The sequence below is a fragment of the Oncorhynchus nerka genome, linkage group LG26 (assembly GCF_034236695.1).
Source record: "Oncorhynchus nerka isolate Pitt River linkage group LG26, Oner_Uvic_2.0, whole genome shotgun sequence".
Lineage (NCBI taxonomy): Eukaryota > Metazoa > Chordata > Actinopteri > Salmoniformes > Salmonidae > Oncorhynchus > Oncorhynchus nerka.
In genome coordinates this window covers 45,669,764-45,693,954 of record NC_088421.1, presented here as the reverse complement: position 1 = coordinate 45,693,954, position 24,191 = coordinate 45,669,764, and the positions used below count along the sequence as shown (strand labels likewise).

Sequence of the window (24,191 nt, the reverse complement as noted above, 5' to 3'; positions counted from 1 at the left end):
AGCGATTGCCTAAATTCAACACACTTGGTATTCCAGGTTGATTAAATCAAAAACATGAACTGTTGTGCTGACCTTATGGGGACATTGAACTGTTGTGCTGACCTTATGGGGACATTGAACGGTTGTCCTGACCTTATGGGGACATTGAACTGTTGTGCTGACCTTATGGGGACATTGAACTGTTGTGCTGACCTTATGGGGACATTGAACTGTTGTGCTGACCTTATGGGGACATTGAACTGTTGTCCTGACCTTATGGGGACATTGAACTGTTGTGCTGACCTTATGAGGACATTGAACTGTTGTGCTGACCTTATGGGGACATTGAACTGTTGTGCTGACCTTATGGGGACATTGAACTGTTTGCACACATCCCGTGTGGGGACATCTTGACCAACTGGGGACAAAATAATTATCCCTGTAAGGCAGACCATGTCAAAACCTAACCCTAACATTTAACCTCTAACTCTACTTCTAACCTTAAACCCCCTAGAAATGACCTTTTTCCTTGTGGGTATCAGCAAAATGCCCCAGTTGGTCCCCACAAGTATAGTTAAACGTGTACTCTCACACTCGAACACACACAATCTACACACACATTATTCTTTAGTTGTGCTGTTTGTCTATTGTTGTATTGTAGAGAAAACAAAACATTGACACCTGTATGTTTGGGAATTATTCTGCAATAATATGCTCAGTCCAAAACTTTGCACAGCTCACAGACATGTCTACGAACTTTAGGTAGAGGGAACCCTCATCACGTGACGTCGGCACCTGTTTGGCTTTTGCAGAGAAGTCTCCCCTCTTGATCAGCATAGAACGGGGTCCCTAACAAACTGCATCACCTCTGTGGGGAGACTAAACTCATCAAGTCTTGTTTCAAAGTTATCTTTCAGTTTAACTAAAAACTCTGCCATCACGGGAGTCATCTGTACTGATGAGGACTGGATATAGTTACGCACAGTAGGGAAATTGAGTAGTCATCTGTACTGATGAGGACTGGATGTAGTTACGCACAGTAGGGAAATTGAGTAGTCATCTGTACTGATGAGGACTGGATGTAGTTACGCACAGTAGGGAAATTGAGTAGTCATCTGTACTGATGAGGACTGGATGTAGTTACGCACAGTAGGAAATTGAGTAGTCATCTGTACTGATGAGGACTGGATGTAGTTACTCACAGTAGGGAAATTGAGTAGTCATCTGTACTGATGAGGACTGGATGTAGTTACTCACAGTAGGGAAATTGAGTAGTCATCTGTACTGATGAGGACTGGATGTAGTTACGCACAGTAGGGAAATTGAGTAGTCATCTGTACTGATGAGGACTGGATGTAGTTACTCACAGTAGGGAAATTGAGTAGTCATCTGTACTGATGAGGACTGGATGATTACGCAAATCAGTAGGAGAAATTGAGTAGTCATCTGTACTGATGAGGACTGGAATAGGGAAATTGAGTAGTCATCTGTACTGATGAGGACTGGATGTAACGCACAGTAGGGAAATTGAGTAGTCATCTGTACTGATGAGGACTGGAGGTCCAAATTAAGTCCATAGGGAAATTGAAATAGTCATCTGTACTGATGAGGACTGGATGTAGTTACTCATCAGTAGGGAAATTGAGTAGTCATCTGTATGATGAGGACTGGATGTAGTTACGCACAGTAGGGAAATTGAGTAGTCATCTGTACTGATGAGGACTGGATGTAGACGCACAGTAGGGAAATTGACAGTCATCTGTACTGATGAGGACTGGATGTAGTTGCACAGTAGGAAATTGAGTAGTCATCTGTACTGATGAGGACTGGATGTCCATTAGGGAAATTAAGTCATCTGTACTGATGAGGACTTTAGTTAAAGCACAGTAGGGAAATTGAGTAGTCATCTGTACTGATGAGGACTGGATGTAGTTACGCACAGTAGGCATCATCTGTACTGATGAGGACTGGATGTAGTTACGCACAGTAGGAAATTGATGATTTTATTCTGGGATCAAATCAGAGGAGAAAATAAATGTATTTTGAAAAGCAATACATCTTTCAAAGCATACCAATAACTGTTTAACCCCTCCCTTGTAGGTCCAAATTAAGTCCATTCAAGGGATTTTAAAATGTCACTCAAACAAACCTCAGCTACAAATTCCTCATCAACAATTTACACTAGTATGTGTTGGGTTTGTTGTGGGGGCAATCGAAGAGTAACGCAATTACCGAGTCAGCAGACCACGAAACAAGCCATGTTGAAGGATAAATGTTGATCGGATAAAGGTTATGATAGCCATAATGGAGTCCATTGTTTAACTCACTGCTGAGTTTAGCCAAAGCACCAACGCACACTCAGGCATCCCTGAAAATGTTTTCATCCTGGAGGAGACAGAGGAGATAGAAATAACATGGATTTGCATCTAAGGTTATTGTTTATTTCAAGTATATGCAGTGATTCTTGAATGTCACTATAGCCTAATAGATGCCTTAGTTGTTATCTACCAACAGGAAAGAAGGGTTAGTACAGCATGCCAAACTGACTCCTGGGTGCCAGAGTGTTCCTGTGCTGCAGTGGATAAGAGGTCCACAGGGACCATCACTAAAGAAGGGTTAGTACAGCATGCCAAACTGACCCCTGGGTGCCAGAGTGTTCCTGTGCTGCAGTGGAGAAGAGGTCCACTGGGACCATCACTAAAGAAGGGTTAGTACAGCATGCCAAACTGACCCCTGGGTGCCAGAGTGTTCCTGTGCTGCGGTGGAGAAGAGGTCCACTGGGACCATCACTAAAGAAGGGTTAGTACAGCATGCCAAACTGACCCCTGGGTGCCAGAGTGTTCCTGTGCTGCAGTGGATAAGAGGTCCACTGGGACCATCACTAAAGAAGGGTTAGTACAGCATGCCAAACTGACCCCTGGGTGCCAGAGTGTTCCTGTGCTGCAGTGGAGAAGAGGTCCACAGGGACCATCACTAAAGAACTCAGGGCCCAGCTAGATTGGCTCATGACCATCAGTATACAACCAAGTCCTGTATACTGATACTGAGTCCCCTATACGCCACAGATGGAGCTGACGCAGAGTGAGATCAGTGAAGACCAGAACTCCCTGTATGAAGCTGAGAGCTCAGAATCAGAGCCAAAATATACTATGGATCTCCTTGGGGGGGGGCTGCTGTTCTGAAAATGGAGAAAGAGCCATTCAACAGCCAATTCAAAGAAACACCCATCCATAAAGGGAATCGGACTGGAATTGTTTTTACCCGTTTCAATGGATGTTCTACCTTGTCCCGATCCTGCTGTTTCGACTCTCTCTCAGCCTATGAATGCTCAGCTATGAAAAGACAACTGACATTTTCTCCTGAGGTGTTGAACCGTTGCACCCTCTATAACCACTGTAGTGTTGAACCGTTGCACCCTCTATAACCACTGTAGTGTTGAACCGTTGCACCCTCTATAACCACTGTGGTTATTATTTTTGATGTAAAAAGGGCTTTTGTAAATGACATTTGAATGATTGTTTGCCGTGCTGGATGCTGTGTATTCACTAACTGTCTGAGTGATGGGACATTTATATAGTATCTGTAACATATTTCATCTCCATCTTAACTTCTTAAAGTGGCCATCAGCAGCAGGAATAATAACACAGCGTCTCCCTGCTCCTCTTTCGGGTAAAAAGCTGCAAGCACTGACCATCCATGATATCAACATTGTAATGCTGATCTGTTTCCACTACCATGTACCCAGTTTGCTTGCTGTATCGCCACCATCTCTCTAAAACACACACACTCCTACTCTAGTCATTATCTGGCAGCACCCCCACTCACACCTGTTTGTGTCTGGCTATGCAGACCCTCTAGCTGAGGTGTTTCAGGCAGCATGTTTGTGTTACTGCTACGAGAACGAACTCATTGATCTGAGGCAACGATCGGCTCAAACATGAACGTCTTCAGTGGGTTTATTAGCTCCCTAACTAACATGATTTCATTCTCTGTAATAATCACATTCTCAGAGCTACTTGGTAAATTCAGCCATTCTTGGGAGTTCCAAAATGTTCTCTCCTGCCTGTGATGCAACAATGCTAATAATCTTTTCCATTTTTGTCAAACAATTGTACAGACTAACAGCCTTGTAGTCTTTCATGTTATTTCTTTATAGGGATCCCCATCATCTGTTACAAAGCAGCAGCTCCTCTTCCTGGAGTCCAACAACTATAAAGTTGTCTCCAGGTATATTAGACATCTCTTTACAGGACAATGGAACAGGGGTGGTAGCAGCAGCTCCTCTTCCTGGAGTCCAACAACTATAAAGTTGTCTCCAGGTATATTAGACATCTCTTTACAGGACAATGGAACAGGGGTGGTAGCAGCAGCTCCTCTTCCTGGAGTCCAACAACTATAAAGTTGTCTCCAGGTATATTAGACATCTCTTTACAGGACAATGGAACAGGGGTGGTAACAGCAGCTCCTCTTCCTGGAGTCCAACAACTATAAAGTTGTCTCCAGGTAGATTAGACATCTCTTTACAGGACAATGGAACAGGGGTGGTAGCAGCAGCTCCTCTTCCTGGAGTCCAACAACTATAAAGTTGTCTCCAGGTATATTAGACATCTCTTTACAGGACAATGGAACAGGGGTGGTAGCAGCAGCTCCTCTTCCTGGAGTCCAACAACTATAAAGTTGTCTCCAGGTATATTAGACATCTCTTTACAGGACAATGGAACAGGGGTGGTAACAACAGCTCCTCTTCCTGGAGTCCAACAACTATAAAGTTGTCTCCAGGTATATTAGACATCTCTTTACAGGACAATGGAACAGGGGTGGTAACAACAGCTCCTCTTCCTGGAGTCCAACAACTATAAAGTTGTCTCCAGGTATATTAGACATCTCTTTACAGGACAATGGAACAGGGGTGGTAACAACAGCTCCTCTTCCTGGAGTCCAACAACTATAAAGTTGTCTCCAGGTAGATTAGACATCTCTTTACAGGACAATGGAACAGGGGTGGTAACAACAGCTCCTCTTGCTGGAGTCCAACAACTATAAAGTTGTCTCCAGGTATATTAGACATCTCTTTACAGGACAATGGAACAGGGGTGGTAACAACAGCTCCTCTTCCTGGAGTCCAACAACTATAAAGTTGTCTCCAGGTATATTAGACATCTCTTTACAGGACAATGGAACAGGGGTGGTAGCAGCAGCTCCTCTTCCTGGAGTCCAACAACTATAAAGTTGTATCCAGGTATATTAGACATCTCTTTACAGGACAATGGAACAGGGGTGGTAGCAGCAGCTACTCTTCCTGGAGTCCAACAACTATAAAGTTGTCTCCAGGTATATTAGACATCTCTTTACAGGACAATGGAACAGGGGTGGTAACAGCAGCTCCTCTTCCTGGAGTCCAACAACTATAAAGTTGTCTCCAGGTATATTAGACATCTCTTTACAGGACAATGGAACAGGGGTGGTAACAGCAGCTCCTCTTCCTGGAGTCCAACAACTATAAAGTTGTCTCCAGGTATATTAGACATCTCTTTACAGGACAATGGAACAGGGGTGGTAGCAGCAGCTCCTCTTCCTGGAGTCCAACAACTATAAAGTTGTCTCCAGGTATATTAGACATCTCTTTACAGGACAATGGAACAGGGGTGGTAGCAGCAGCTCCTCTTCCTGGAGTCCAACAACTATAAAGTTGTCTCCTGGTATATTAGACATCTCTTTACAGGACAATGGAACAGGGGTGGTAGCAGCAGCTCCTCTTCCTGGAGTCCAACAACTATAAAGTTGTCTCCTGGTATATTAGACATCTCTTTACAGGACAATGGAACAGGGGTGGTAGCAGCAGCTCCTCTTCCTGGAGTCCAACAACTATAAAGTTGTCTCCAGGTATATTAGACATCTCTTTACAGGACAATGGAACAGGGGTGGTAGCAGCAGCTCCTCTTCCTGGAGTCCAACAACTATAAAGTTGTCTCCAGGTATATTAGACATCTCTTTACAGGACAATGGAACAGGGTGGTAGCAGCAGCTCCTCTTCCTGGAGTCCAACAACTATAAAGTTGTCTCCAGGTAGATTAGACATCTCTTTACAGGACAATGGAACAGGGGTGGTAGCAGCAGCTCCTCTTCCTGGAGTCCAACAACTATAAAGTTGTCTCCAGGTATATTAGACATCTCTTTACAGGACAATGGAACAGGGGTGGTAGCAGCAGCTCCTCTTCCTGGAGTCCAACAACTATAAAGTTGTCTCCTGGTATATTAGACATCTCTTTACAGGACAATGGAACAGGGGTGGTAGCAGCAGCTCCTCTTCCTGGAGTCCAACAACTATAAAGTTGTCTCCTGGTATATTAGACATCTCTTTACAGGACAATGGAACAGGGGTGGTAGCAGCAGCTCCTCTTCCTGGAGTCCAACAACTATAAAGTTGTCTCCAGGTATATTAGACATCTCTTTACAGGACAATGGAACAGGGGTGGTAGCAGCAGCTCCTCTTCCTGGAGTCCAACAACTATAAAGTTGTCTCCAGGTATATTAGACATCTCTTTACAGGACAATGGAACAGGGGTGGTAGCAGCAGCTCCTCTTCCTGGAGTCCAACAACTATAAAGTTGTCTCCTGGTATATTAGACATCTCTTTACAGGACAATGGAACAGGGGTGGTAGCAGTGCTCCTCTTCCTGGAGTCCAACAACTATAAAGTTGTCTCCTGGTATATTAGACATCTCTTTACAGGACAATGGAACAGGGGTGGTAACAGCAGCTCCTCTTCCTGGAGTCCAACAACTATAAAGTTGTCTCCAGGTATATTAGACATCTCTTTACAGGACAATGGAACAGGGGTGGTAACAGCAGCTCCTCTTCCTGGAGTCCAACAACTATAAAGTTGTCTCCAGGTATATTAGACATCTCTTTACAGGACAATGGAACAGGGGTGGTAGCAGCAGCTCCTCTTCCTGGAGTCCAACAACTATAAAGTTGTCTCCAGGTATATTAGACATCTCTTTACAGGACAATGGAACAGGGGTGGTAGCAGCAGCTCCTCTTCCTGGAGTCCAACAACTATAAAGTTGTCTCCAGGTATATTAGACATCTCTTTACAGGACAATGGAACAGGGGTGGTAACAGCAGCTCCTCTTCCTGGAGTCCAACAACTATAAAGTTGTCTCCAGGTATATTAGACATCTCTTTACAGGACAATGGAACAGGGGTGGTAGCAGCAGCTCCTCTTCCTGGAGTCCAACAACTATAAAGTTGTCTCCTGGTATATTAGACATCTCTTTACAGGACAATGGAACAGGGGTGGTAGCAGCAGCTCCTCTTCCTGGAGTCCAACAACTATAAAGTTGTCTCCTGGTATATTAGACATCTCTTTACAGGACAATGGAACAGGGGTGGTAGCAGCAGCTCCTCTTCCTGGAGTCCAACAACTATAAAGTTGTCTCCAGGTATATTAGACATCTCTTTACAGGACAATGGAACAGGGGTGGTAGCAGCAGCTCCTCTTCCTGGAGTCCAACAACTATAAAGTTGTCTCCAGGTATATTAGACATCTCTTTACAGGACAATGGAACAGGGGTGGTAGCAGCAGCTCCTCTTCCTGGAGTCCAACAACTATAAAGTTGTCTCCTGGTATATTAGACATCTCTTTACAGGACAATGGAACAGGGGTGGTAACAGCAGCTCCTCTTCCTGGAGTCCAACAACTATAAAGTTGTCTCCAGGTATATTAGACATCTCTTTACAGGACAATGGAACAGGGGTGGTAACAGCAGCTCCTCTTCCTGGAGTCCAACAACTATAAAGTTGTCTCCAGGTATATTAGACATCTCTTTACAGGACAATGGAACAGGGGTGGTAGCAGCAGCTCCTCTTCCTGGAGTCCAACAACTATAAAGTTGTCTCCAGGTATATTAGACATCTCTTTACAGGACAATGGAACAGGGGTGGTAACAGCAGCTCCTCTTCCTGGAGTCCAACAACTATAAAGTTGTCTCCAGGTATATTAGACATCTCTTTACAGGACAATGGAACAGGGGTGGTAACAGCAGCTACTCTTCCTGGAGTCCAACAACTATAAAGTTGTCTCCAGGTATATTAGACATCTCTTTACAGGACAATGGAACAGGGGTGGTAACAGCAGCTCCTCTTCCTGGAGTCCAACAACTATAAAGTTGTCTCCAGGTAGATTAGACATCTCTTTACAGGACAATGGAACAGGGGTGGTAACAGCAGCTCCTCTTCCTGGAGTCCAACAACTATAAAGTTGTCTCCAGGTAATTAGACATCTCTTTACAGGACAATGGAACAGAGGAGGTCAGCAGCTACTCTTCCTGGAGTCCAATAACTATAAAGTTGTCTCCAGGTATATTAGACATCTCTTTACAGGACAATGGAACAGGGGTGGTAGCAGCAGCTACTCTTCCTGGAGTCCAACAACTATAAAGTTGTCTCCAGGTATATTAGACATCTCTTTACAGGACAATGGAACAGGGGTGGTAACAGCAGCTCCTCTTCCTGGAGTCCAACAACTATAAAGTTGTCTCCAGGTAGATTAGACATCTCTTTACAGGACAATGGAACAGGGGTGGTAGCAGCAGCTCCTCTTCCTGGAGTCCAACAACTATAAAGTTGTCTCCAGGTATATTAGACATCTCTTTACAGGACAATGGAACAGGGGTGGTAACAGCAGCTCCTCTTCCTGGAGTCCAACAACTATAAAGTTGTCTCCAGGTATATTAGACATCTCTTTACAGGACAATGGAACAGGGGTGGTAACAGCAGCTCCTCTTCCTGGAGTCCAACAACTATAAAGTTGTCTCCAGGTAGATTAGACATCTCTTTACAGGACAATGGAACAGGGGTGGTAGCAGCAGCTACTCTTCCTGGAGTCCAACAACTATAAAGTTGTCTCCAGGTATATTAGACATCTCTTTACAGGACAATTGAACAGGGGTGGTAACAGCAGCTCCTCTTCCTGGAGTCCAACAACTATAAAGTTGTCTCCAGGTATATTAGACATCTCTTTACAGGACAATGGAACAGGGGTGGTAACAGCAGCTCCTCTTCCTGAGTCCAACAACTATAAAGTTGTCTCCAGGTAATTAGACATCTCTTTACAGGACAATGGAACAGGGGTTAACAGCAGCTCCTCTTCCTGGATTCCAACAACTATAAAGTTGTTCCAGGTATATTAGACATCTCTTTACAGGACAATGGAACAGGGAATGGTAGCAGCAGCTCCTCTTCCTGGAGTCCAACAACTATAAAGTTGTCTCCAGGTAATTAGACATCTCTTTACAGACAATGGAACAGGGGTGGTAGCAATGGACTTTTGGTTTGCCTAGGAGGAAGTCGTCTGGATCAAGTTATGAGTCACCAAGACATGGGGAAAAGTACTTTGCAAACCAAGCTGATGTGGATGGATTCGTTTTGAAGCCCATATCACCAACAGAGGTAAAGTGATAACATTATGCCTGAATGTAATATTCACTGCATTTTAAGGATACCTTACATTGTTACCTTACGAAACTAGAAGGGAATGTGAATGAAATCTAGAATCATCTGTTTGACTCAGTGGGCTGATGGTTGGAGACGGTATGTTGGTATTATGTATGTTGAATGTAATATTATTGGTGGTCTGATGGTTGGAGACGGTATGTTGGTATTATGTATGTTGAATGTAATATTATTGGTGGTCTGATGGTTGGAGACGGTATGTTGGTATTATGTATGTTGAATGTAATATTATTGGTGGTCTCAGTGGGCTGATGGTTGGAGACGGTATGTTGGTATTGTGGATGCTGAATGTAATATTATTGGTGGTCTGATGGTTGGAGACGGTATGTTGGTATTGTGGATGTTGAATGTAATATTATTGGTGGTCTCAGTGGGCTGATGGTTGGAGACGGTATGTTGGTATTGTGTATGTTGAATGTCATATTATTGGTGGTCTGATGGTTGGAGACGGTATGTTGGTATTGTGTATGTTGAATGTAATATTATTGGTGGTCTGATGGTTGGAGACGGTATGTTGGTATTGTGGATGCTGAATGTAATATTATTGGTTGTGTCATGCAACATCCATTTAGATACTGAACCTGACACAACTGTGTGATCTGCTCCAGGCACCGCTCAGTACGGTATACCTGTACTGTACTTGATATTAAAAAGTGTTTCGGGTTACCATAGACTTCAAGCAGGCAACACCATCAGGTCCAAACCCAAAACAAGGAAATTGGACGAGACAGGCGTGTTGGTGGTTTGGTGGAAGGTGGGATGCAGTAATAATGAAGGGTTTTTCTATTTCTTTTTCAGTGTTTGATTCATTTAGTTTGCAAATAATGATGTATCTCTTCTGTAGTTTGTCAAATGCTGTTTACCTGCTGAGAGATGGAGGAGATGAGAGTCAAGAATATCAATCTCATCTTCATGGAGGACATTGATGCAAGATGCAGCCACCCGTGCAAGTAATTCACCTTTTTTATTCAAGATCTCATTCTTTAACATTTGAATAGCAGTTTTCACCAAACAAAGTTTTGAGCATTAACATTTTGTCCATAACTGTTTAGAGAAACTTTCCTGAATTGAAGCATGGGACCAAATGTGTCGTGCCAGTTTTCCACGTTTATGGATATGATTTGCCATGTCAGGTACTTGAACATGATTGATAAAATGCACTTGTGTTCATTGTCCGTAGCTTATGATTCCCCATATCATAACCTCACTGCCACCATGGGCCACTCTGTTCACATCAGCAAACATGACACCAGCTTCTTCATATGCCACAGTGGTCAGGTGGATGGATTATCTTGGCAAATGAGAAATGCTCACTAACAGGGCTGTAAAACATGTCAGCTTTTTGTGTGTATGGAACATTTCAGGGATCTTTTATTTCAGCGGAATGAAACATGGGACCAACACTTTACATGTTTACTTTATATTTTTGTTCAGTGTATTTACAGGAATAAACTGGCCCAAACTGATGTGTGTGTGTATTCAGTGTATGTGTGTGTGTACAAGGTGTGTGTGTGTCCTGTGTGGGTGTCCAGTGTGTGTGTGTGTCCGTCCAGTGTGTGTGTGTCGGGTGTGTGTCCAGTTTGTGTCCAGTGTGTGTGTGTCCAGTGTGTTTGCATGTGTGTGTGTCCATTTTGTGTGTGTGTGTGTGTCCAGTGTGTGTGTCCAGTTTGTGTGTGTGTGTGTCCAGTGTGTGTCCAGTATGTGTGTCTGTGTGTGTGTCCAGTGTGTGTGTGTGTGTGTTTCCAGTGTGTGTGTGTGTGTCCAGTGTGTGTGTCCAGTTTGTGTGTGTGTGTGTCCAGTGTGTGTCCAGTATGTGTGTCTGTGTGTGTGTCCAGTGTGTGTGTGTGTGTGTGTCCAGTGTGTGTGTGTGTGTGTTTCCAGTGTGTGTGACACAGAGTTATTTATTTATTTATTTATATTCTTATTTTATATTTTATTAAAATATTGTGTTGTGTTTGATTAGGGACACTGAAGAGTCATCATAAACCCAGAACCCTGAATAGAGGGGCTCAGTGAATGTGGTGTAGAATGTGTTCAGGTGGGTCAGTGAGTCAGAGGAGACTCTGTAGAAGGACAGAGTGCCGTTTGGCCAGTCCAGATACACTCCTACTCTGTGGGAGCTGGAGGAAGGGACGTCTATGAGAGTGGTATTACAATTGTGCCTGGCAGTGTAACTGTTGTCAGAGCAGAACAGACTCCAGGACTTGTCATTCCATCCGAGTCCACAGTCCTTACCCCCTCCTCTCCTGTTGATTCCTTTATATGTCACTCCTATAACCGGCCATCCCCCACTCCACTCTACCTCCCAGTAACAGCGCCCAGTCAGACCCTCTCTACACAGCACCTGTCTATAGTCCTCAAATCTCTCTGGGTGATCAGGATACGGCTGCTTCTTTCTCCCACATGTCACCTTTCTGTTCTCCTCAGACAGAGAGAGGAGACTGTGTGCTGTGTTTGGGTCCAGTGTGAGATCACAGACATCTGATGGATGAAACCAGACACAATATTAGAAATCATCATCATTCACATTAGAATTTCTTTTTTTTTGTACCCCTTTTTCTCTCCAATTTCTTGTTATAAAATGTTTAGTAGCTACTATCTTGTCTCATCGCTAAAACTCCCGTACGGGCTCGGGAGAGACGAAGGTTGAAAGTCATGCGTCCTCCAACCAAACCGCACTGCTTCTTAACACAGCGCGCATCCAACCCGGAAGCCAGCCGCACCAATGTGTCGGAGGAAACACTGTGCACCTGGCAAACTGGGTTAGCGCACACTGCGCCCATCCCACCACAGGAGTCGCTAGTGCGCGATGAGACAAGGATATCCCTACCGCCAAACCCTCCCTAACCCGGACGACGCGTCACCCCACGGACCTCCCGGTCGCGGCCGGTTACGGCAGAGCCTGGGCGCGAACCCAGAGTCTCTGATGGCACAGTGGTTAAGGGCGCTGTACTGCAGCGCCACCTGGGAGGCCACATTAGAATGTTAATTCACCTTTCACTAATTAATTTAATGTAGATGTTTCTAGGTATCAAAAGGAGATGTTAAGGTAACTTGAGACTTTTGATTGATCAACTGTTATACTGTATGGTAATATAAAACACTTATTCCCATTAATTACACACACACACACACACACACACCCCAGGATGCATGCATGAACACTCACACATTTCTGATGCAACACAAACATGCCACACACATACACAGACACACACATTGTCAAAGCAACTCTTTCTAAACTTTGGTGTCCCTGATTTCTGCTTCTGTAGAACTACAGCTGATATTTAATATGTCCAAGTAATTAATGATGGTGGTCTTTGACTGAACTTGAATTAAGACTTATTCTTAGTCAAATTCTTCACAGCAGTCAACACTCACATTTTCTAAGCCCAGGTTTCATTGTGTACTCTCCACCATGTTCCACACTGTAGCGGTAAGCAGAAGAACAGACAGTCATTGAGGGATACACGTGAACTCTCTCTCTCACTCACTCACTCTCTCACTCACTCACTCACACTTTGTCCAAGGGTTGGTAAGAATGTTTGTCTTAACGAGCCTGATAACTCAAACATGTCTGATATGAACATTGACATAAACCCTCTACATACTTGAGTCTCTCCAGTCTGTAGTTTGGATCCTCCAGTCCAGCAGAGAGCAGTCTGACTCCTGAGTCTCCTGGGTGATTGTAGCTCAGGTCCAGCACTCTCAGGTGTGAGGGGTTTGACCTCAGAGCTGAGACCAGAGAACAACAGCCTTCCTCTGTGACTAGACAGCCTGACAGCCTGCAAAGAGTCAAATCATATCATATTACTAATCCCCCTATTTGAAGAAGTGATGTTTTCTGACCAATTCACTTCATGTATTAAAGTTGTAAAACGTTTAGTATTTAAACCCGTTGGTTGATTTTGCAGTTTGGTTGTGTTTGGGTTGTGTTTGGGGTTGTGTTTTGTGGTTGTGTTTGGGGTTGTGTTTGGGGTTGTGTTTGGGGTTGTTTGTTTGTTTGGGTTGGTTTTGTGGGTTGTGTTTGGGGTTGTGTTGGGGTTGTGTTTGGGGTTGTGTTTGAGGTTGTGTTTGGGGTTGTGTTCGAGGTTGTGTTTGAGGTTGTGTTTGGGGTTGTGTTTGGGGTTGTGTTTGGGGTTGTGTTTGGTGTTGTGTTTGAGGTTGTGTTTGGGGTTGTGTTTGGGGTTGTGTTTGAGGTTGTGTTTGGGGCTGTGTTTGGGGTTGTGTTTGGGGTTGTGTTTGGTGTTGTGTTTGGGGTTGTGTTTGGGGTTGTGTTTGAGGTTGTGTTTGGGGTTGTGTTTGGTGTTGTGTTTGGGGTTGTGTTTGGGGTTGTGTTTGAGGTTGTGTTTGTTCTGTTATAATCTCCACCGGCACAGCCAGAAGAGGACTGGCCACCCCACATAACCTGGTTCCTCTCTAGGTTTCTTCCTAGGTTTTGGCCGTTCTAGGGAGTTTTTCCTAGCCACCGTGCTTCTACACCTGCATTGCTTGCTGTTTGGGGTTTTAGGCTGGGTTTCTGTACACCACTTGGAGATATCAGCTGATGTACGAAGGGCTATATAAATACATTTGATTTGATTTTAATTTGTTTGGGGTTGTGTTTGGGGTTGTGTTTGGGGTTGTGTTTTGCCCAATAGTAACTAAATGGTGGATGGTGACTAATCTTCTGTCTAAGTGAGTAGATAACAGGTTTCTAAACACTACTAAATGAATCATGATGATTCCCTGATTAAGAAAAATCATGAATCAGTCATGAGAAATGATGAATAAGAAAGTTACAGAGGCTACAACAAAACATGCTAACCTCTCACCATTACCATATGGGGTGGCAGGGTAGCCTAGTGGTTAGAGCATTGGACTACTAACCAAAAGGTTGCAAATCCAAATCCCCGAGCTGACAAAATCTGTCGTTCTACCCCTGAACAGGCAATTAACCCACTGTTCCTAGGCCGTCATTAAAAACCCAGGCCGTCATTAAAAATAAGAATTTGTTCTTAACTGACTTATCTAGTTAAATAAATAATTTATCAATAACAGAACGGGTTTGATCTTTGCGCCTCAGTAACTTTCTCATTTATCATCATTCACAATTAATTCATAATCATGGTAGCATCCACATCAATGTAGAAGTGTTCAGAAACATCATCTACTCTTACTTACAATACAAGTGAAGTGACTCCAAAATGACAGGACATTATTCATCATTTAGTTTCCATTTGAAAAACAATCCATAACACAACCAAAGCAAACCGCAAATGCATTCAACAAGTGTCTACATAAAGAGAGACAATATAGCAAGGCAGCAACACATGACAACACAGCATGGTAGCAACACAACATGACAACAACATAGTAGCAACACACCATGGCAGCAGCACAACATGGCAGCAGCACAACATGGTAGCAGGACAAAACATGGTAAAAACATTATTGGTCTAGATTTAACTTTAGCCTGCAGCTTTGATATGTGCTGAGAGGACAGTTTACTGTCTAGCCATACTCCCAAGTACTTGTATGATGTGACTACCTCAAGCTCTAAATCCTCAGAGGTAGTAATTACACCTGTGGGGAGAGGGGCATTCTTCTTACCAAACCACATGAGGTGTTCAGGAGGTGTTCAGAACAATGTTATGGACAGAGAAAGCTTGTTAAACACTAAGAAAGCATTGTTGTAGAGCGTTTCACACAAAATCCGGTGAGGGGGCAGCTGAGTATAAGACTGTATATAGAGCATATACATGGATGAGAGAGCTTCCTACTGCCTGAGCTATGTTGTTGATGTAAATTGAGAAGAGCGTGGGGTCTAGGATCAAGCCTCTTTCTGACTTTATACACTGCACTCTGAGAGATGTAGTTAGCAAACCAGGCCAAAGACCCCTCAGAGATACTCCTTAGCCGGCCCTCAAGAATGGAATGGTCTACCTTATCAAAAGCTTTGGCCAAGACAATAAAAATAGCATCACAACATTGCTATTAATCAAGGGCAATGGTGACATCATTGAGGACCTTTAAGGAAGGTTGTAGTAACAAATCCATAACCTGAGTAGAAACTAGATTGCATTCCAGAGAGAATACTATAGACATCAAGAAAGCCAGTAAGTTGATTATTGACAAGTTTTTCCAACAGTTTTGATTAACAGGGCAAAATAGAAATAGGCCTATAACAGTTAGGATCAGCTTGATCTCCCCCTCTTGTTGACCAACTACAGGAATACTGACCTCAGAGTCTCCAGTTTACAGTGGGGATTCCCCAGTCCAGCAGAGAGCAGCTCCACTCCTGAATCCTTCAGGTCATTGTTACTCAGATCCAGCTCTCTCAGGTGTGAGGAGTTTGACTTCAGAGCTGAGACCAGAGAACCACAGCCTTCCTCTGTGACTAGACAGCCTGACAGCCTGCAAAGAGTAAAATCATATTAAAAACACACTGCTATTCTTTGGTGTTGAAAATAGTGGCAGCATATTTTTTCAACACATTCAGATATCAGTGTCCTGAAACCTGCCATATCTATTAAGAAATGAATGTATCATTATTAGAAATGATCATAATATTGCTTGAAGAGAGAAAAATGTGTAGTTCACTGTCAAAGGAATTTAACAATTCCTATATATATTCATTAACCAATTCAATTTAAATCACTCTGTCTGTTTCTAAGAATTTGTAAGATCGTCATTTGCATAAAATAGACAGAGTCTATCAAAATTAGCCAATAGCATTTATTCTCGAGAGCGCTGCTCATAGAACCATGTACAACAGCTTATATATCACATATGACGTCATAGGTTATAAAATGTATCTCCTCCTCTAGACCAGGACAAAGCAGGTTCAAAAGTTCATTCCAACTCACTAGCGCAAATACCTGACACACTGGATTAACTCCTGAAGTCTCACCATAGTTTATTACCACTTAGCAGACAGTTCCAGATAAGGAAAACCTGGAGGGGCTCTCGCTGTCTTATTTGATCGCCACAGAGTTATAGCTGAGTCGGTTCAAACATAGGTTAATGACCCTCTTTGCTTACTTTAGACACACACACATACATTTCTTCCTACACAATGGTTATCATTTCCAATTACCCCTTATCCATGCTACATAACCTCTTTCTTAGGAACTAACATAATTAATCAGATATTGTAAAACAGGGTAGAGTTTAATTAGTTATAGTTCTATTTAAATGTAAATATTGTTTAGTCATTATTCATACAATTCCTAACATTCACATATTTGAGTAGACTGACCAGACCAGTTTAAAAGCAGTATCGGTTAAAAGACAGACAGTGAGGTATCATATTTAGATTGGTGTGGACTGTATACTCAGTACATATCTATTTTGACAGTGAAGATAACATTTTAAATGTGGATCTGTACTCCAACATTTTGGATTTGAGGTCTAATGTTTCATCTAAGGTGACAGTATATAATGTCACCTTTAATTTGAGGGTATTTTCATACATATCTGTTTCACCGTTTAGAAATGAAAGCACTTTATGTATCTAGTCCCCCTATTTGAATAAGTCATAAGTATTCTGACCAATTCACTTATAGTGTATTCAAGTAGTCAAAATAATTGTATTTGGTCCCATATTCTTGGAACGCAATGACTACATCAAGCCTGTGACTTGAGAAAGATCATGAATGAATCATTAATAATAACGAGTGAGAGAGTTACAGAGGCTACAACAAGACATACTAACCTCTCACCATTAACCTCTAATTAAAGGTGACATTCTAACCTCTCACCATTAACCTCTAATTAAAGGTGACATACTAACCTCTCACCATTAACCTCTAATTAAAGGTGACATTCTAACCTCTCACCATTAACCTCTAATTAAAGGTGACATTCTAACCTCTCACCATTAACCTCTAATTAAAGGTGACATTCTAACCTCTCACCATTAACCTCTAATTAAAGGTGACATACTAACCTCTCACCATTAACCTCTAATTAAAGGTGACATTCTAACCTCTCACCATTAACCTCTAATTAAAGGTGACATTCTAACCTCTCACCATTAACCTCTAATTAAAGGTGACATTCTAACCTCTCACCATTAACCTCTAATTAAAGGTGACATTCTAACCTCTCACCATTAACCTCTAATTAAAGGTGACATTCTAACCTCTCACCATTAACCTCTAATTAAAGGTGACATTCTAACCTCTCACCATTAACCTCTAATTAAAGGTGACATTCTAACCTCTCACCATTAACCTCTAATTAAAGGTGACATTCTAACCTCTCACCATTAACCTCTAATTAAAGGTGACATTCTAACCTCTCACCATTAACCTCTAATTAAAGGTGACATACTAACCTCTCACCATTAACCTCTAATTAAAGGTGACATTCTAACCTCTCACCATTAACCTCTAATTAAAGGTGACATTCTAACCTCTCACCATTACCAATAACAGAGGCTACAACAAGACATACTAACCTCTCACCATTAACCTCTAATTAAAGGTGACATTCTAACCTCTCACCATTAACCTCTAATTAAACGTGACATTCTAACCTCTCACCATTAACCTCTAATTAAAAGGTGACATTCTGCACTGTCGTCTGATGTGAAACATTTGATCTCAAATCCAAAATGCTGGAGCATAGCACCAAATTTAAACCTGTAAACTGCACTGTAAACGCACATATGATTTGGACTGTGTGCCTGGTAAACACTTGTGGATCTGGTGAACAGTTATCACTTGTTGACCAACTACAGGAATACTGACCTCAGAGTCTCCAGTTTACAGTGGGGATTCCCCAGTCCAGCAGAGAGCAGCATCACTCCTGAATCCTTCAGGTCATTGTTACTCAGATCCAGCTCTCTTGGGTGTGAGGGATTTGCCTTCAGAGCTGAGACCAGAGAAGCACAGCCTTCCTCTGTGACTTGACAGCCTGACAGCCTGCAAATAGTAAAATCATATTAAAACCACACTGCTATTATTTGGTAGTGAAAATAGTGGCAGTATATATTTTTCAACATATTCAGATACATCAGTGTCCTGAAACCTGCCATATCTATTCATAAATGAATGAATGTATCATTATTAGAAATGATCATAATATTGCTTGAAGAGAGAGAAATGTATTGTACAAATATCTGAGTAGACTGACCAGACCTTCACCTCTGATGCTTTAAAAAATACACTTTTAGTACTTCTTCAAATGGGAGAACTAGGTCCATGAAGTGCTTTCTTTTCTAAAAGCTAAAACATATTTTTATGAGTACCTTAAAAACAAAGGGGACATTCTGTACTGCCGCCTAATATGAAACATAATATCTCAAATCCTAAATGCTGGAGCATTGAGACAAATTTAAATATGTAAGCTTCACTGTCCAAATACATATGGTGTGGATTATGTGTGTCTGGTAAACACATGTGGAACTAGTGAACAGTTATCACTTGTTGACCAACTACAGGAATACTGACCTCAGAGTCTCCAGTTTACAGTTGGGATTCCCCAGTCCAGCAGAGAGCAACTTTACTCCTGAATCCTTCAGGTCATTGTTACTCAGATCCAGCTCTCTCAGGTGTGAGGGGTTTGACTTCAGAGCTGAGACCAGAGAAGCACAGCCTTCCTCTGTGACTCCACAGCCTGACAGCCTGACAAAGAGATCACGATTTCACAAAAACACTGTTCATTTAAAACCAGTAGTGTAGAAGGACAATGACAGATGCATTAGGTTTATTCTACCAAACAACATATTGATTTACCTTCCGTCTCCCTGAATTGTATTGTCGTATTGTTATAAAATGTGAACACCAATGCATTGATTCAATATATTTTTCTGAATAAAGTGAATAGTTCTTCATGATGATTAGTACTTAAATGTATTTGTATTTACTCACAGAGCAGCTCTGGAGACTTTGACCACTGGCAGCAGCCTCAGAAGACCTTCCTCTGATCTGGAGTATTTCTTCAGGTCAAACGCATCCAGCTCCTTTTCTGAAGTCAGCAACACAAAGACCAGAGCTGACCACTGTGCAGGTAAGAGTTCATCACTGGAGACACTTCCTGATCTCAGGTAGCGTTGGATCTCCTCCACTAGAGAATGGTCATTCAGTTCATTCAGACAGTGGAACAGATTGATGCACCTCTCTGGAGAGGGATTCTCACTGATCTTCTCCTTGATGTACTTGACTGTTTCTTCATGGCTCTGTGAACTGCTTCCTTTCGTTGTCAGTAGACCTCGTAAGTGCTTCTGGTTGGACTCCAGTGAGAGGCCCAGAAGGAAGCGGAGGAAAAGGTCCAGGTTTCCCGTCTCACTTTGTAAGGCTTTATCCACAGCACTCTTGTAGACAGTAACTTCTGGCTTCAGTAGACAATCGTTGCTGGATGTTGTTTGAGGTTCGCCATTAGATTTTCATTGTTGTTGCTGAATGAAAGGAACACATATACAGCAGCCAGAAACTCCTGAATGCTCAGATGCACGAAGCAGTACACCTTGTCCTGGTACAGCCCACACATTCCTCTTTAAAGATCTGTGTGCACAATCCTGAGTACACTGAGGCTTCATTGACATCAATGCCAGACTCTTTCAGGTCTTCTTCATAGAAAATCAGATTGCCCTTCACAAGCTGTTGAAAAGCCAGTTTTCCCAGTGACAGAATGCTCTCTTTATTCCAGTCTGGACCCCTCTCTTCTTTCCCAAGATACTTTTCATTCTTCTGTTTGGTATGAAACACCACAAGGTGTGTGTACATCTCAGTCAGAGTCTTGGGCATCTCTTCTCTCTTATGTGTCAGCATGTGTTCAAGGACTGTTGCAGAAATCCAACAAAAGACTGGAATGTGGCACATGATGTGGAGGCTCCTTGATGTCTTTATGTGTGAGATGATTCTGCTGGCCAGGTCCTCATCACTGAATCTTCTCCTGAAGTACTCCTCTTTCTGTGGGTCATTGAACCCTTGTACCTCTGTCACCTGGTCAACACACTCAGGGGGGATCTGATTGGCTGCTGCAGGTCGGGTAGTTATCCAGAGGAGAGCAGAGGGAAGCAGGTTTCCCTTGATGAGATTTGTCAGCAGAACATCCACTGAGGTTGACTTTGTGACGTCACAACAGATCTTGTTCTTCTGGAAGTCTAGGGGCAGTCGGCATTCATCCAGACCATCAAAGATGAACAGAACTTTGTTCTTGTCGTAGTTGGAGATTCTTGATTCTTTGGTTTCCATTGAGAAGTGATTGAGAAGTTCAATCAAAGTGTGTTTTTCCCCTTTCATCAAATTCAGCTCCCGAAAAGGGAATGAAAATACAAATTGGACATCCTGATTTGCTTTTCCTTCAGCCCAGTCCAGAATGAACTTCTGCACAGAGACTGTTTTTCCAATGCCAGCGACTCCCTTTGTCAGCACAGTTCTGATAAGTTTGTCTTGTCCAGTTAAGGGTGTGAAGATGTCGTTACATTTGATTGCAGTCTCTGGTCTTGCTTGTTTCCTGGTTGTTGTTTCAATCTGTCTCAGCTCATGTTCATTATTGACCTCTCCTGTTCCACCCTCTGTGATGTAGAGCTCTGTGTAGATCTTATTGAGAAGTGTTGGGTTTCCTTGTTTAGCGATCCCCTCAAATACACATTGAAACTTCTTCTTTAGATTAGATTTGAGTTCACGTTGGCAAATCACAGCAAGCTCATCTGAATGAAGAAATAACACAGAGGATATTAATGTTACGTCTGTTTTAATACTGTAGGACTGTGTTATAAGGTGTACATTATAATACATTATTCTCTGCCAGTATAAATGTGTAAATGATTTCATAATTCATTACACACTGGAGTGACTGATTATATTATTATTATTCATATTGCAGACAGTATCATTAATGTTGTCTCTCTATCACTGTCTTTCTCTGTCTATCCTCTGGTTTTCCTCTGTCTCTCCTCTGTCTCTCCTCTGTCTCTCCTCTGTCTCTATATCACTGTCTTTCTCTGTCTCTCCTCTGGTTCTCTTCTGTCTCTCTCTCTCTCTCCTCTGTCTCTCCTCTGTCTCTCCTCTGCCTGTCCTCTCTCTCTCCTCTGGTTCTCCTCTCTCTCTCCTCTGTCTCTCCTGTGTCTCTCCTCTGGCTCTCCTCTGTCTCTCCTCTGTCTGTCCTCTGTCTCTCCTCTGGTTTTCCTCTCTCTCTCCTCTGTCTCTCCTCTGTCTCTCCTCTGTCTCTCCTCTGCCTGTCCTCTCTGTCTCTCCTCCTCTGCCTGTCCTCTCTCTCTCTCTGGTTCTCCTCTCTCTCTCTCTGTCTCTGTCTCTCCTCTGTCTCTCTCTCTCTCCTGTCTAAATTAATCAACACATCCCTGCTGGTACTGTACTTGATGAGGTCACTAGGTGTTGTGTTAAGGCTTCTACAATATAATTGTGTTACACGACTACTTTAGCTGTACTTTAGTTTCAGCTTTTAAATGTTTGTTATGAAACAGCATTTAACGTGAGGCAGACAGCTCTTACTTTTCTCCAGTGTGTCAGCAAGCTCCTTCTGGTTCATTTTCCTCAGGACGTGCAGTGTGATCTTCAGAGCCCCTCTCTGGCACTGCTCTCCTGCTTCTCATCTTCAGCATCCACTTCCTTATCCTGCTTCTGACTCTCAAAGCCTTCTGGGAATTCTGGACTAAGAATCCTCTTGTACCTCTTCAGCTCGTTGTTCACAAATGTCATCAAATTCTCTTCAAGCAACTGAAATAAATAATGTAAATCATTTAAGCAAGAGAAGAAATACTTTCTCATTAACACATTAATGAATGATTGACATATCAACTTTACTTGAGGTAAACAAAAACAATTGTACATAACAGGACCACATACACTGAATATAGAGGCCAGGTCTGTTTGATGACTCTGGGAAGACTGACCACTGAGAATCTCTGACTCTGATGTCTCCTGTTGGGTTCTGTGGACAAAACATGAGATTACATTTCCTCAACCAGGGAGGGCGCGCACACACACACACACACACACACACACACACACACACACACACACACACACACACACACACACACACACACACACACAGGCACACACACAGGGAGGGAGGGAATGTCGTGTTTGTTTAAAATTGCTTTTGGACTATGAAAATGGAAAAAAGCATTAGCCTATGGATTTTGAAAACAACAAGAATAAATGGGAATATGGGAGAGGGGAAATGACTGTGTTTAACTCACTGACCATGACCCGTGAGTTCTTCTTACCTTTGTTCAGGAGAATAATCTCCCTCTCTGAAGTCTATCATTTTATCCATTGACCGGTCACTCTTCATGGACACACAGCTGGGTACAGGGGAGGCTGGTCTCTCCTGCTTGATTGGACTTCAACACAACAGAGACAAACATTACATCTCTCATCTACTCTGAGCTCAGATTGGGAAACATAATAATAGTTTCATTCCAAATCGCTATATATCCATTTTCAGAAAAGTTGGTAAATGAGATGTTATTGTTTAAAGAAATTATAAAACTGATAGATGTGTTTATTTTACCAGCTAATCATGGCATGCGATTGTTTATTGACAGCCATGTGTTTGTTTGAAATCTATCACTTGGTGGTTTCATTTCAGAGAGACAAATAACCATGTTTAATTGCAAAATGTTACGTCTGCCTCACTTTCAGAGAAATAAAAAGTACTGCTCGGTTTTATACAGTCAAATGTTACTGACTGGCTAGATTCATTCTTATGTAGCAACATTTTAAATTGTGTTTTTTTTACATTGGATTAAAGTAGAAACTCAGAGCTAGAAAATGTTATCAGACACTACAGTTGAGGAACAATGGGAAAGTAATTCTGCTTTGGAAGATGATAAACTTGAAACCTCACTTTTCAGAAAATGACCCTTGAATGTTTTGGTACACTACTGGAGAGCTCTTCTTTGTATACAGTGGTGTTACTTTGGCAGATAATGTCACCCATCTAAATAAATCGTTTTTTATATATATAATGAACTAAATGTATGGTGTTTTTGGTTTATGTCAGTTTCATTGTTTGTTATGTTAAACATGGTTATTTTATGATTGTGGTAAAAAAATATTAGAAAATGTAACATTTTCAATTCTGAGTAACTACTACGTTAGTAAGGAATTACCCATTATTCAGTACTACTGCAGTTGCTAAATAATTCCAATAGATGGAAGCATAAGAACATGAATGAAATTTCAGAAGATTAGTGTAGTTCTCTCTCACTGGCTACACCACCACTCCCCCTCACAAGAGAACTTCTGTGGGGGCTATGTCCTGTCCCTTTCCATACTGCTAATGCAAGAGAACTGCGGGGGCTATGTTCTGTCCCTTTCCATACTGCTAATGCAAGAGAACTTCTGCGGGGGCTATGTTCTGTCCCTTTCCATACTGCTAATGCAAGAGGACTTCTGCGGGGGCTATGTCCTGTCCCTTTCCATACTGCTAATGCAAGAGGACTTCTGCGGGGCTATGTTCTGTCCCTTTCCATACTGCTAATGCAAGAGGACTTCTGCGGGGCTATGTTCTGTCCCTTTCCATACTGCTAATGCAAGAGAACTTCTAATGCAAGGGGGCTATGTTCTGTCCCTTTCCATACTGCTAATGCAAGAGAACTTCTGCGGGGGCTATGTTCTGTCCCTTTCCATACTGCTAATGCAAGAGAACTTCTGCGGGGGCTATGTTCTGTCCCTTTCCATACTGCTAATGCAAGAGAACTTCTGCGGGGGCTATGTTCTGTCCCTTTCCATACT

General features: G+C 42.5%; 1 pseudogene; it reads right to left on the bottom strand.

Moving 5' to 3' along the window:
- Nucleotides 1–22,791, bottom strand: part of LOC115128092 (NACHT, LRR and PYD domains-containing protein 12-like) — an 80,905-nt pseudogene extending 58,114 nt beyond the window's left edge.
- Nucleotides 22,792–24,191: the final 1,400 nt, after the last annotated feature.